General features: G+C 47.9%; 1 long non-coding RNA gene across 4 annotated transcripts in view; it reads right to left on the minus strand.

Moving 5' to 3' along the window:
* Positions 1 to 472: 472 nt before the first annotated feature.
* LOC144504651 (uncharacterized) overlaps positions 473 to 14,578 on the minus strand; it is a 54,318-nt gene continuing 40,212 nt past the window's right edge. For 3 of the 4 annotated variants that reach the window (XR_013499686.1, XR_013499685.1, XR_013499687.1), the window contains 2 exons: positions 7,673 to 7,794; positions 473 to 744 (listed from right to left, as the gene is read on the minus strand). This is a non-coding gene — a long non-coding RNA (uncharacterized LOC144504651). Of the gene's footprint in view, positions 745 to 7,378; positions 7,489 to 7,672; positions 7,795 to 14,578 lie in introns of all 4 variants that reach the window. The other variant, XR_013499688.1, reaches the window with a different exon arrangement.

Below are 14,578 nucleotides of genomic sequence, written 5' to 3' on the forward strand. Positions count from 1 at the left end.
TGCTGGCGGGATGAACCAGAAGATTCCGCCCCGTGAGTTGTATAGCAGAGCTATAGTGACAAGGAAGAAACCAAAGTGGACAGGGGAGGCATTGGCATAGTGATATTGTCGCTAGACTAGTGACCCAGAGACCCCAGCATCAAATCCCACAACGGCTGATGGTGAAATTTGAATTCAATAAAAATCTGTAATTAAAAGTCCAATGATGGCCATGAAACCATTGTTGGTTGTCAGAAAAACCCATCTGGTTTGCTCATTGTCCTTTAGGGAAGGAAATCTGCCATCCTTACCTGGTCTGGCCTACATGTGACTCCAGGCCAACATGTGACTCCAGACCCACAGCAATATGGTTGACTTGCAAATGCCCTCAGGGCTGGATAATTAATGCTGGCTCAGCCAGCTACACACACATCCTCTGAATGAATTTGTTAAAAACTGGCCTTTGCCATTCTCTGGTCACAGGCGGGATGAGAAGGAAAGGAAAGATTGCCAGATTCCCAGCCCCTTGTTATTTATCCAGCGATTACTGCTGGAATGTGAATGTTTGTGGTGGAGGACAGAGTCAGATACAAAGCCTCCAACCCTTCTGTGATGGTCCATTAGACTGCTGGTCGTCAGGGTTAGGGAACTACAAGCATCTATGAAATGGTGGTTCAGTGCAGGGCAACGCTCTACAAGAAAGAAGAGGTAAATGTTCACTCTATTTATTCTAATACTTCAATTATAGCTGTGAGTCTTCCAGTCCTGTAAAACAAAGACCAAAGAACTTACATTTACATAGTGCCTTTCACAACCTCAGGACATCCCACCATCTCTGATAACACGTTCCCAATGCTGCCTTGTACACACTTGACAAGCAGAAATGAAAAAAGCATAACTTTGAGAATACTTTTCATTTGTATCATTATGAGGAAGGATAAGGGCGGCATGGTGGCATAGTATTTAGCACCGTGCCTCACAGCACCAGGGACCTGGATTCAATTCCCAGGTTGTGTTACTGAGTGCAAGGAGTCTGGACATTCTCCCCGTGTCCGCGTGGGTTTCCTCCGGGTGCTCCGGCTTCCTCCCAACACTCCAAAGATGTGCCTGTTAGGTGGACTGGCAATGTGAAATTGCCCCTTAGTGTGAGGGGAAGTCACTAGGGTGAGCGCATGGAGTTATGGGGATGGGGCCTGGATGGGATTGTGGTCAGCGCAGACTCAATGGGCCGAATGGCCTCCTTCTGCACTGTAGGGATTCGATGAAGTGTTATTCTTGACATGTATTACCGTCAGTGAAAGCACTTAGCTACAAAGAACAAAGCCACTGTTAGCTGCACGCAATGTTTAGGTCAGTTTATTTATTAGTGTCACAAATAGGCTTACACTGCAATGAAGTTACTGTGAAAATCCCCTGGTTGCCACAGTCCGGAGCCTGTTCGGATACACTGAGGGAGAATTTAGCATGGACAATGCACCTAACTTGCACGTCCTTCAGAGGACAATAGTTTCTGTCATACAATCAAAGAATCCCTACGGTGCAGAAGGTGGCCATTCGGCCCATCGAGTCTGCACTGACTCATATCTAGGCTTACCCCATAACCCCACATAATTACCCTATCAACCCCCCTAACCTTGGGACACTAAGGGGCAATTTACTATAGCCAATCCAGCTAACCTGCACATCTTCGGACTATGGGAGGAAACCGGAGCACCCGGAGGAAACCCACGCAGACACGGGGAGAACATGCAGACCCCACACAGACAGTGACCCGAGCCAGGAATCGAACCTGGGTCCCTGGCACGGTGAGGCAGCAGCGCTGACCACTGTGCCACCGTACCGCCCAAGCAGGTTTGAGAAGCGGACCTGAAAAAGGCGTAACTTTGAGCATACCTTTCATTTGTACCGTTACAAGGAAGGATAAGTGTTATTTCTGACACCATCAATGAAAGCACCTAGCTCCAAAGTACAAAGCCACCGCTAGCTTAACGCAATTTAGCAGATAAACAAATAGCATTTCCCCAGTACATCTTGAGGCCGGACAATAATGTATCACATTATTATCTGGGGCCTCACTGTATACTTTGCCATTCAGTCTAGCGGCAGTCCTGTTGTTACCGAGAGGAGCTCCCGGCACCAAGATTTACTTTGACTGTTGAATATGTTTGATTATCGGAGGCTTTATAGAGAAGTTTTTTTTTCTGTTGTTGTTGCTGTTTTTTGTTCGGGGGACACTGTGTGTGTGTATGTGTGTGTGTTTCTTTGTGTGCGCGCTAACTGTGGGTCGGCATCGAGCAAGGATGAGCAAGCGGATCAGTGCGGACAAACAGACAGGTGCTTGTCTTCTCTAGAGACACGCGAGGTCACTTCTTAAGGCTACACTATAGACAATGTGAATCCTTTGGCTTTTCATGCTCTGCTTTTGACCACCCAGCAGGAAAGAGATACTGAAGGTTTTTTTCTTGTTCCCCCCTTCCTAAAAGCCCCGACAGCTGATGAGAATTGGCCCCATCTTCCTGTCTGCTTTCAGGTGTATTTTCTCTCTATTATTTTATCCTCAACACTGGTTAATTGGACTGCATTATGGCCAGGCCTGACTAACTATGTACCTCCTATTTGTAAGCATGCCAGCGCTCGGAGGAAAAGACTTACTGGATTCCTCTGAGCGACACTGATAAGGCTGTTTTAAAAGCAAGGGAAGAAGGGTTGAAGAATTTCATGGGTTTCCTTCAGATTTTTAAAAATATTGACTTGAACACATGAGCGGTCTTTCGAATTAATTGCACGCCGAGCCTGCAGCTTTTCCTACTGCTTCTATTAGCCGCTGTTTATCTTTCACCCTCGGGAGGGCAAACTAACCCTCCAGCACCACCACCCCCACCCCACATGTTTCCCCCACCCTCACACACTCCCCACCCCCTCCACACACACTCCCCACTCCCACCCCGACACCCAGATAGAAAACATCTCCACCGTGTGGATGTGTCTCTTAAGCAGGGAATGAAAAATATCACTGCAAGTCATGGCAGGAGCTAAAGATGTATAGAAGATAAAGGTGGCAAATGATTAAATAAGTGGGGGGGCGGGAGGGAGAGCCTGCAAATATGGAATAAAAAGTGAGCAGTCTGAAACCACAAGATCAGAGAAAGATAAAGTTAGCCCCCCCATTCTGTCCCAACACCCACCTCAGATCTGTTTACCCCTTTTCAAGGGACTGACTTGAGTTGTTTGCGCATTATTAAAGTTAAAGTTTATTGTCACAAGTAGGCTTACATTAACACTGCAATGAAGTTATTGTGAAAATCCTCGAGTCGCCACACTCAGGTGCCTGTTCGGGTACATTAAGGGGGAATTTAGCATAGCCAATGCACGTAACCAGCACATCTTTTGGACTGTGGGAGGGAACTGGAGCACCGAGAGGAAACCCACGCAGACACGGGGAGAATGTGCAGACTCCACACAGACGGTGACCCAAGCTGGGAATTGAACCCGGGTCCCTGGCGCTGTGAGGCAGCAGTGCTAACCACTCTTCCACTGTTCTGCCCAAACAGGGACTTGAACTTTGGACCCTCAGATTAAAAGTGTGATGCTCTACCGACTGAGCTAACCAGACCCTGATCGTCATAGGGTATTTGTAACACTGGGTCATACCCGCATTGTTTTTTAAAAAAAAATATTTATTAGTGTCACAAGTAGGCTTACATTAACACTGCAGTGAAGTTACTGTGAAAATCCCTGAGTCGCCACACTCCGGTGCCTGTTTAGACACACTGAGGGAGAATATAGCACAGCCAATGCTGAGGGTATGGGGGTAGGGCCTGGGTGGGATTGTGGTCAGTGCAGACTTGATGGGCCGAATGGCCTCCTTCTGCACTGTCGGGTTTCTATGATTTCTATGAATGCGCCTAACCAGCACGTCTTTTGGACTGCAGGAGGGAGCCGGAGCACCCAGTGGAAACCCACACAGACACGGGGAGAACGTGCAGACTTCGCGCAGGCAATAACCCAAGCCGGGAATCGAACCCAGGTCCCTGGCTCTGTGAGACAGCAGTGCTAACCACTGTCCCATTACCAGCATTTCCAGTGATCAGTTAGGTCATATAGACAGCAATAGCAAAGAGGAACAAATAAATGGATTTTGACCCTCATGTTAAGTCTCAAGAGTTAAGCAGTTTCCTTTCCCTTTGATTTTTGCTATGTTTTCTCATTTTGTGAGAGGAAGCTACAGTAACAGCCAGTGTGAATAATGGAGGCACTTTTGCTCTCATCTTTATTCGGAGGCGAGGCATCCACCTCTGTTCCACATCTGGCTAGTGCAAGACTTCTGATGTGGATACCCTGTTATATGTCCCAAGAAAAGGAATCCAGATTAGAAAGGATAGGGCTGGTAACTTGTTCTGGAGATCTGGGTGTCCATTCTCAACCTGCTTTACAAGACATTTTCTGCAAATTTCCCATTAGAAACATCCAGAAGTAGAATTAAAGCAAGCTGTCATGCTAAGTGACAGATCCTCATTTACAATATTCTTCCAATCAGCTTTGTTTTGTCATTAAGTTTTAAGTTTATTTATTAGTGTCACAAGTAGGCTTACATTCATGTAATTAAGTCACTGTGAAAATCCCCTAGTCACCACGCCCTGCGCCTGTTCGGGTACACTGAGGGAGAATTTAGCATGGCCAATCCATCTAACCAGCATGTCTTTCGGACTGCGGGAGGAAACCGGAGCACCCGGAGGAAACCCACGCAGGCACGGAGAGAATGTGCAAACTCCACACAGGCGGTGACCCAAGCTGGGAATCGAACCCGGGTCCCTGGCGATATGAGGCAGCAGTGCCAACCACTGTGCCACCGTGCCACCCACAAAAAGCGGGTGACGTCTAAATGGGAGGGGAAAAAACATTTGGGAAGAAATCAGAAATAGTTTTATGTCGGTTTAGTCTCAATGACACACGGGCGAATTTTCCAGTCCCGCCTGCCACAGGAGTTGGAGCGGGCGAGGGGCGGATCATGGAAAAGTCTGTTGACCCTTTAGATCGTAGCCGGGATTTTCTGGTTTCAGGGTGTGTGTGGCCGGAGAATCCCACCCACAATCTAAAAGCGTCATAATTGGCGGAATCTTCCCCCAGAAATTCCAAGTGTGATAAAAGTCCGAATACATTTTGACACGATATCCAGCGTTCCGCTTTCAAATAATGTGGAGAAAAGGCTGGTTGCGTATGTTTTGTGAGGCAGCGGATGCCATCAATTTAACTGGCAATCTTACAGTGGCTTTGCTTGTAGGTGGAAGAGTGTTTTTTCCAAACCTTAAAGAGTTAATGCCTCCAAGTCTCTGAGCTAAAACAGGGCAGAGGTGAAGGTAGATGCTGCAACAGCACATGCAGTTTGGATCATTGTGATCTGAAGTGATTGCAATCTCAGATAGGACTGCAGTGTAAACAAGAGTAAAGATAGCCTGACCAGCGAGAGGTTCTGCCTTGCATACCATAGCCTGCTAACTATACCTTAGTTAACTAACTTGTGGGATAATATGCTCCTCTGGCCAAATGTATAGGACAGCATTTGATAAAAGCAAATTACTGTGGATGCTGGAATTAGACCTGCTGAGATTTTCTAACGTTTTCTCTTTTGGTTATAGGACAGAGTTTGTTTTGTTCACTTTTATCCACATATATGGGGCGGAACAGTGGCACAGCAGTTAGCACTGCTGTCTCACAACGCCAGGGACCCAGGTTCGATTCTGGCCTCGGGTCACTGTCTGTGCGGAGTCTGCACATTCTCCCCGTGTCTGCGTGGGTTTCCTCCAGGTGCTCCGGTTTCCTCTCACAGTCTGAAAGATGTGCTGGTTACGTGCATTGGCTACTTGTGACCAATAAATAAACTTTAACTTGTTCTATGTCGACAACTTAGATAACTTTGCAACATTTGTAATGACCATTTTGAAATGTCAGTATTTTCTTTTCAGTGTAGTCAGTGCAACATGATCCATGTGGAAAACTTGAATGTTATTGCACTTTGTGTGATGGATATTTTGAAATGCTTGTTACATTTTTTCAGATATTTTATGAAAATATTTTTGTAAAAATAAATCCTTCAAAGGTGTCATGAAATCCTTTGCATCCATCTGAGAGGGTAAATAACACATTGCGTAGGTGGATGGGAGGTGATGGCCTAGTGGTATTATCACTAGACTATTCAATCCAGAAACTCAGCTAATATTCTGGGACCCGGGTTCGAATCCCACCATGGTAGATGGTGGAATCTGTAGTTATGAATCTACCGATGGCCATTGCCAATTGTTGGAAAAAACCCATCTGGTTCACTAATGTCCTTTAGGGAAGGAAATCTGCTGTCCTTACCTGGTCTGGCCTCCATGTGACTCCAGAGCCACAGCAATGTGGTTGACTCTCAACTGCCCTCTGCAATGGCCCAGCAAGCCACTCAGTTCAAGGGCAGCTCGGGTTGGGCAATAAATGCTGGTCCAATCAGCGTCCCACGAATGAATAAAAAAAACATTGGCCATGCTAAATTCTCCCTCAATGTCCCCAAACAGGCGCCGGAGTGTGGTGACTAGGGGATTTTCACAGTAACTTGATTGCAGTGTTAATGTAAGCCTACTTGTGACACTAATAAATAAATAAACTTTAAATAACGATTTAAAAAAAACACACAATAGCAAATGATCTTACTCAATTAGGTTTTGGGGACATATTCAAGCGGGCGCTCCCTTGCAAACTATTATTCCGATGGTTATCCATGGAAATGCTTTCAGTCGGTAAATGGTGGAAAATGTCCTCTCAGAAAATAAAGACAATGCAATCAACAGCTAGGAGTGCTGAACAAAATGTCATACAGTTAATGTGTTAAGGGAATTAAAGGGGAAAGTCTGAGGCCTTGCTCATCGGAGCTTGGCAGCTGTGCTCTTATCTGGCCGGGGGAAGATGCTTTGGCAACAAAAGGAGCCTAAAAAGCCCTGTTGATGCATGGGAAAGCCATTGGCCGAGCATTGTGGCTGTCCTTCTGCTGAGTAAATAGTTCAAACTGTTCATTCGCATCTTCTATTCTCTCCCCGGCACATTGTCTGTGTCCTTGCATTTTATTCCGCGAGGAAGATTGCTCCCTGGGCCTGTGAGCAAACAGTCCAAAAAAAAGAGCCAACTATCTTCTCCGCCAACCACCCCCCTCCCCCACCAACCCCCTCCCCCCCCTTCACCCCCCCCCGTCCGTTCCCTGGAGAACTTGCATTTTTTTTTCCAGCTTCAAGCTGTCAGACAGTTGAAGAGTTGATGTCAGCATCCTGAATTAATTGCCTTAAGTAGAGAGGAGACCACATTTGTCACCAAATGTGCAACAAAGCGGTTTCCCGACATTTTTCCACTGTTTTCTCTTCCAGCCGCATACCTTTTTTCACCTCGCCGGCCACTGCGGACAAGAACGAGGATCTATTTATTCCTTTGCGTTTGACAATAAATGATTTCTTTTTCTCTTTTGTCGGCCCTTGCTCTTGTTTCCTGTCCAGTGTAAATGAAAGGGGGTGATAGGGTGGGGGGAAGAGTGGGGTCGGGGTGGGGGGGGAGGAGGGCGGGGTGGGGGTGGGGGGAGTGTGCGGACGGTGAAATTGTTTTCAGCTAAACTGTTTGAAGAAGACCGTGATGAAGACAAACATTGTGGACAAGCATCAAGGAAGAAACCTACCCAAACCAATCGCAAATCGGACAACACAAAACATCCCAACGACAGAGCCCATCGGAAATATAATCCATTGGCACTGTTGGAAAACATCTCGTCTGATCCTGCCGCACGTTGTCCTGTTAATTCTGCAATTTAAAAAAATAGTTAAACCAATTTGATCAGAAAATTCGATTAGATTAAAATAAAGTATCTATCATCAATCTATCTGTCGCCTGCCACATCATAGAATCCCTACAGTACAGAAGGAGGCTATTCGGCCCATTGAGTCTGCGCCAACCACAATCCCAACCAGGCCCTATTCCCGTAACCCTACATATTTATCCTGCCAACACCCCTTAAAGGGTCAGTTTATCAAGGCCAATCAACCCAACCCTCACATCTTTGGAGTGTGGGAGGAAACCGGAGCACCCGGAGGAAACCCAAGCAGACACGGGGAGAATGTGCAAACCCCACGCAGACAGTGACTCGAGGCCGGAAATGAACCCGCGTCCTCGGCGCTGTAAGGCAGCAGTGCCACCATGTTAACAGCTTTCAGCTAGAATCATAGAATCCCTGCAGTGCAGAAGGAGGCCTTTCGGCCCATCGAGTCTGCACCAACCACCAACCACCCAGACCCTAACCCCATCACCCCATGCATTTACCCTAGCTAATCCCCCTGACACTAAGGGGCAATTTAGCACGGCCAGTCAACCTAAACCGCACATCTTTTGGCCTGTTGGAGGAAACCGGAGCACCTGGAAGAAACCCATGCAGACACGGGGAGAACGTGCAACAGGAAAGTGGCCCGAGGCCGGAATTGAACCCGGATCCCCTGGCGCTGTGAGGCAGCAGTGCCACCATGTTAACACCTTTCAGCTAGCTTGCTCTGACATTGCTTAATGGTCATTTATTTTTGCGATTAAACTGCATGATTCAAATCCATCGTATATTCAGTTTTATAATGATATCGTGGCTGGAGCCCATGTGAATCAATGGCCCCCTCATTTGTGGAGTTGCATAAAAGACATTTTATTATTTTGAAGCGGTCTGTGTTAGACTGATCTCATCTCGGCCACGCACTCCCTCCCCACCAGCCTCGCCTACCCCCCCACGCACCCCTACACCCCCTTGACTCAGCAGCTGCTCATTTCGTTTTATCCTCAGTGCGGAGCTGTCCCACATTAAAATGCGGCACGCAAGTGGTGCAGATTTGTTTGCTGCACTGTTACTGCAGGGTAAAGATGCCAACCTCACGCTGCCAGTTTCAAACCAGCTGTGAATCAAAAGTAATTCGAATGGAGCTTGAGTAAACAGCCGGCCTCAGATGCCTTCTGGTTTCCTCCTGCTTCCCACCAGCATCGCTCCCGCCGCCTTGCGTAACACAACGCCGCTGCAAGTGTAAAACAATACCCTCCAATCGGTGTCTCGCATGAGGGCCGTGGTAAAGACCATAAGACATCGGAGCAGAATTAGGCCACTCGGCCCATCGAGTCTGCTCCACCATTCAATCATGGCTGATATTTTTCTCATCCCCATTCTCCTGCCTCTTCCCCCTGATCCCCTTATTAATCAAGAACCTATCTATCTCTGTCTTAAAGACACTCAATGACCTGGCCTCCGTAGCCTTCTGCAGCTAAGAGTGCCACAGATTCAGCACTCTCTGACTAAAGAAATTCCTCCCAATATCTGTTTTAAGGGATCCTCCCTTTAGCCTGAGGTTGTGCCCTCTTGTTCTAGTTTTTCCTACTGCTGGAAACATCCTCTCCACGTCCACTCTATCCAGGCCTCGCAGTATCCTGTAAGTTTCAATAAGATCCCCCCTCATCCTTCTAAACTCCAACGAGTACAGACCCAGACCGTTCCTCATATGATAAGCTCTTCATTCCAGGGATCATTCTTGTGAATCTCCTCTGGATCCTTTCCAAGGCCAACACAACCTTCCTTAGATACGGGGCTCAAAACTGCTCACAATACTCCAAATGGGGTCTGACCAGAGCCTTATACAGCCTCAGAAGTACATCCCTGCTCTTGTATTCTAGCCCTCTCGACATGAATACTAACATTGCATTTGCCTTCCTAACTGCCGACTGAATCTGCACGTTAAAGGGTGGATTAAGTCACCTCTGTAAACAGGGCAGACCTGTGGTGTTTTCACTAAGATCCACCTGTTTCTTCATGGGTGGGACCTAAAGCATGGGTGGGGGCTTCAGAGTGCCACATGGGTAAAAGTACACCTGCAGCTCATTATAACCATGGAGACGTGTTTATTCTACGGGCGGGAACCATAGCCACATTTCTCATCATGGTTGGAACGTTCTATGCCACCTCCAAAACTCAAGAGTTATCATTTCCATTCGCACATTCCCCTCTCACTTTTAATGTTTCATCCTCCTGAATTGATTTGATTTGATTTATTATTGTCACATAGAAACCATAGAAACCCTACAGTGCAGAAGGAGGCCATTCGGCCCATCGAGTCTGCACCGACCACAATCCCACCCAGGCCCTACCCCCACATATTTTACCCGCTAATCCCGCTAACCTACGCATCTCAGGACTCTAAGGGGCAATTTTTAACCCTGTATTGGGATTGGGATACAGTCAAAAGTATCGGGTGAGATTCTCCCGGCCTCCCAACCGCCTGTTTCCTGCCGGCGGGAGGTGGCACATTGTTTGCTAGTGACGGGATTCTCTGTCCCACCGCTGTCAATTGGAATTCCCATTGGTGTCAACCCCCGTGCCGGCAGGAACACCGCGGGAGGGGGTGCGCTGCCGGTTGGACTGGAGAATCCCGCCGGCGTAAACGGCCGGAGAATTCCGGCCATTGTTTCTTGCGCTCTATACAGGCAAAGCATGCCATTCATAGAGAAGGAAAGGAGAAGGTGCAGAATGTAGTGTTACAGTCATAGCTAGGGTGCAGAGAAAGATCAACTTACTACATGATAGGACCATTCAAAAGTCTAATGACAGCAGGGAAGAATGGGCGGCACGGTGCCACAGTTAGCACTGCTGCCTCACAGCACCAGAGACCCGGGTTTGATTCCCAGCTTGGGTCACTGTCAGTGTGGAGTCGACATTTTCTCCCCATGTCTGCGTGGGTTTCCTCGGGGTGCTCCGGTTTCCTCCCACAGTCCGAAAGACGTGCTGGTTATGTGCATTGGCCGTGCTAAATTCTCCCTCAGTGTACCCAAATAGGTGCTGGAGTGTGGTGACTCGGGGATTTTCATAGTAACTTCATTGCAGTGTTAATGTCAGCCTACTTGTGACTAATGGATTAACTTCTAACTTGAAGAAGCTGTTCTTGAGTCGGTTGGTACGTGACCTCAGACTTTTGTATCTTTTTCCCAATGGAAGAAGGTGGAAGAGAGAATGTCCGGGGTGCGTGGGGTCCTTGATTATGCTGACTTGGCAACCCAATCACGAAGATGGCATTCATACCCAGAGGGCATTCTGCCCACGATCCCACGGGGAGCCAGCCTGTTGCTGGACTTGAGATGAATTGTTGAACGAGGTTTTTCTGAATTTCTTGTGCGAAATCCATCAGTTGTTTGGTGGAAACGAGCATTAAGTTTTTAATTTAAAAACCACTTTGCGTGTTTATGTTTATGCATTGCTGTTACAAGTAGGTTTACATTAACACAGCAATGAAGTTACTGTGAAAATCCCCGAGTCGCCACACTCCAGCGCCTGTTCGGGTACACTGAGGGAGAATTTAGCATGGCCAATGTACCTAACCAGCACATCTTCTGGACTGTGGGAGGAAACCGGAGCACCCAGAGGAAATCCACACAGACACGGGGAGAACGTGCAGCCAGTGGCCCAAGCCGGGAATCGAACCCGGGTCCCTGGCGCTGTGAGGCAGCAGTGCTAACCGCTGTGCCACCGTGGTGGTGTTGGCGCTTGCCTTCCGAAAAAGGCAGCAACATGGAGAGCTGAGGGAACAATTTTACATTCCAACTTCAATCAAAACTAGACTTGGATGAGATAATGCTGATTTTAACTCTGATAGAATATGCGGTCGAACTGCTCATGCGACCGAGATCAAAGTTACAGACAATCAGCTCAGGACTGTATTAATCCCTCCGAGTTATTGAATGATCTCGCTGCATAGAACTGATCAGTTTGGGGGAGATTAGATAGACCAATTAGTGGCTACATAGAAAAGCCACCCACAAGTCGAAGTTCCTAAAAGCCATTGTGTAAGGTTTCCACTTGACTTTTCATTGTCCCGTTGAACAAAGCCAAGTCTTCTATCCTTTTGGGATCGTCATACAATAGCTGGAGATAAATGCAGAACTTTAAAGTGCTTTAAATATCCCCCCAGATAAAAGAGTCCTGCTTCACTCTGTCCCTTTGTTTTCAGTGACATTTCTGACATGTTACCTCGTGAGGGTGGGGGGGGGGGGGGCGAAATTAGGCTGGCAGGTGGGCCCAAAGCGACTGGAGTGACTATTATTCTGAGCTCGGAAATATTGATTCTGTCAAATGAACTGTAGTTAATCAGTAACCATTGAGAGGTACCGGCGAAGTCGCCCGAATCAGATAAGGCAGCTGACGGCAGTTTCTGCCTTCAGGTCTCTAACTGGGGAGTTAGGCTGAGTCGCAGTCACAGTGATTAATGTTCTTTTTTAACTCAGCACCTTTCGTTCTCGTTCCCGCATGTCCATCCTTGCTCTGGTGAAGCCCAACCCAAAGCTGGTGGAGCAGCGTGTCATCTCCCGCTTGGGCACGTTGCAGCCCTCAGAACTCGATGTTGGGTTCGGGCACGGAATACTACAGTGCAGAAGAGGCCCTTCGGCACATAGAGTCTGCGCCCACGCATGAAAGGCCCTGACCTGCCCACCTAATCCCACTTGCCAGCACTTGGCCCATAGCCCTGAATGTTATGGCGCGCCAAGTACTCATCCAGGTACTTTTTAAAGGATGTGAGGCAACCTGCCTCCACCCCTCAGGGCAGCTTCAGATTGTGACCTCTCACCTCTGTCGTGAAACCCTTTTCAAAATATTTCATAGTTCGGGTGGCACGGTGGCACAGTGATTAGCACCACTGCCTCACAGCGCCAGGGACCCGGGTTCAATTCCAGTCTCGGGTGACTGTCTGAGTGGAGTTTGCACATTCTCCCCGTGTCTGTGTGGGTTTCCACCAGCTGATCTGGTTTCCTCCCACGCTACAATGATGTACGGGTTGGGTTGATTGGCCATGATAAATTGCCCCTGAGTGCCAGGGTAAAAGGTTACGGGGAGAAAGCAGGATTAGGCTATTGAGTTGGTCGATCAGCCATGATTGTAATGAATGGCCTCCTCCTGCTCCTATCTTCTATGTTTCTATGTAAATATGTGGGGTTACGGGGTTAGGGCCTGGTTGGGATTGTGGTCAGTGCAGGCTCGATGGGCTGAATGGCCTCCTTCTGCACTGTAGGGATTCTATGATGCGATACATGTATTGCCTCAATGCAAACCCCCCTCCTCCCCCATCCCCATCCCACACCGGGCCTTCCATCTCTTGCTCTTAAAGTTGCTACATTTTGTTGCCATCTCTCCCAGCTACACTTTAATCTCAAACACATTCTCCCTCCCTTCAGTCCCGACGACAAACCAAAAGGACTCGAAACGTTAACTCTGTTTCTCTCTCCCTTACGGATGTTGCCAGACCTGCTGAGATTTCCCAGCATCCTCTGTTCTTGTTTCAGGTTCCAGAATCTGCGGTTTATTATTAGCCAGTGACCAACATCCTGTTTGCAACAACAGTAACAACAACAACTTACATTTATATAACACCTTCAATGTTGAAAAAAACGCACCAAAGCTCTTCAGGGAGGCCCAAGGCAACATGAACACAGAATTAGTGGAAAGATTGGGAGAGGTGATTGAGGGTTTGGTGAAAGAGGTCAGTATGGGGTTGCCAACTCCATTCAGAGAATTCTACAGTGCAGAAGGAGTCCGTTTGGCCCATCGAGCCTGCGCCGATCACAATCCCACCCAGGCCCTATTCCCATACATTTTTCCTAGCTAGTCCCCTTCGTACTAAGGGTCAATTTAACATAGCCAACCCACCTAACCCGCACATCTCTGGACTGTGGGAGGAAGCCGGAGCACCCGGAGGAAACCCACGCAGACATGGGGAGAACGTGCAAACTCCGCTCAGACAAAGTTAAAGTTTATTTATCAGTCACAAGTAGGCTTCCATTGAGACTGTAATGAAGTTACTGTGAAAATCCCTGAGTTGCCATACTGCGGCGCCTGTTCGGGTACACTGAGGGAGAATTTAGCATGGCCAATGCACCTAACCAGCACGTCTTTCAGACTGTGGGAGGAAACTGGAGTACCTGGGGCAAACCCACGCAGACACAGGGAGAACGTGCAGACTCCGCACAGACAGTGACCCAAGCTGGGAATCGAACCCGGATCCTCGGTGCTGTCAGTAGCGGTGCTCACCACTGTGCCGCCCCTAATGACCCAAGCTGGGAATCGAATCCGGGTCTCTGACCTGTGAGGCAGCAGTGCTAACCACGGTGCCACCATGCTGTCCTGTGATTTAATGTATACCTGGAGGTTCTGTCACATGACTTGCCCCCCACACTCCAGCCATTAGTCAGCCAATGTATCCATCCTTATGACGCATGGCCTTCCTACACCAATGGAAAGGAAAAAGACTCATTACGCAATTGCATGATGGTTAACTATCAGCCACACAGCCAATATTTTTCGATCCAGTAAAGAGAAATATTCAAAGGAAATGACAAAAAATATATACTTTTGACTGTCCCAGTAATTTTGTTTTTCCAGAATTGCACGCAGCAGTGTCCTGGACATTGATCTTCAATTCCGGAGGTTCCAGGCCAATCCTGGAGGGTTAGCAAACTAGATGTACATGTCAAGAGCCTGTAGTGTTGTGATACCACAAAAACCCTGTTCAGAACAGCTCCAAAT

The sequence above is a fragment of the Mustelus asterias genome, chromosome 15, assembly GCF_964213995.1.
Source record: "Mustelus asterias chromosome 15, sMusAst1.hap1.1, whole genome shotgun sequence".
In the NCBI taxonomy this organism is placed as follows: domain Eukaryota; kingdom Metazoa; phylum Chordata; class Chondrichthyes; order Carcharhiniformes; family Triakidae; genus Mustelus; species Mustelus asterias.